The following is a 1,097-nucleotide window of genomic DNA, read 5'->3' as shown; positions in this document are numbered from 1 at the left end:
CATAACACCTATCATGACCTAAAAGTCCCTGGTACATTAATATGCTTCATTTATTTATTGTGATTCCCACTAGCGTACTACGTTTCATTAATGCAGCATCTTGCTGCTTTGTCTCCTCTTTATCCCTCTCACCTAGCACACCTGACAAGGGGCAGCGGCTCTATAAGTGAATGAATGAATGAATGTGTCTATACTACAAAGGGAAACTATAAGAATAGTTGGACTATTCACATTTAACTGCCTTCTCACTTATCTAGCTAGTATCCTAGTTGTCTTAGTTTGTTAGTGCTGCCCTAACAAAATGGCCACAAGAAGGTGGCTTTAAATAACAGAAATTCATTTTTTCTCACAGTTCCAGAGGCTAAAAGTCTAAATCAAGGACTCAACTGTGTCAATTTCTTCTCTGAGCCTCTCTTCCAGTTTCTGGTGCCTGCCAGTGATCCTTCAAGTTACTTTGTTGTAGATAGGTCCTCTCGTGTTATCTATTTTCATCCTGTGTGTCTGTCTCTGAGTTTATTCTGATGTTTTAATAACTCAGAAGTGACTATCTTTAGGATCCATCCTATACTGGTATGCCCTCATTAATATAGCAAAAGAAAATCCCTGTTTCCAGACAGGGTCATATTTACAGGTTTAAGATTTCAAACCTTACTTTAGGGGAAGAGAGTACACAATTCAACCTACAACACCACTCCACTCAGAATACCATCTCTTTCAAAATCGTCAGTACTGACCCCTAATCCTTACTCAAAAGTGTTGGTCTCACTCTAGACTCTATGGTGGAACAATGTTTTTGTGTAGTATGTTATGCCCAACCCCTTTCTGGATCCCCAGGCAATCTAGGACAGCATCCTCACAGCAGTGTATCTGCCTAAGACCAAGTCAGTCCGCCCAAGGTTTTAGCAAATGGTCCAACGTGGACAATGAAGCTCCACAAATAACACAACGGTTCTGCCCCTGTAAAGACTTTTCTGTGTAAGGTGCTAAAACACCCCCTGGTGCTTCTTAATCATCCAATGAATAGATATTAGATCAAGAAAATACACAAGCACACACACCTTCCAAGGAGAAACATAAGTTCTCAGAGGCAATACAGT

Source organism: Orycteropus afer, unplaced genomic scaffold (assembly GCF_000298275.1).
Source record: "Orycteropus afer afer isolate SDZICR_OR568_19922 unplaced genomic scaffold, OryAfe1.0 scaffold00262, whole genome shotgun sequence".
In the NCBI taxonomy this organism is placed as follows: Eukaryota; Metazoa; Chordata; class Mammalia; order Tubulidentata; family Orycteropodidae; genus Orycteropus; species Orycteropus afer.
The sequence above is the reverse complement of the archived record's forward strand: the minus strand, read 5'-3'. Positions refer to the sequence as shown.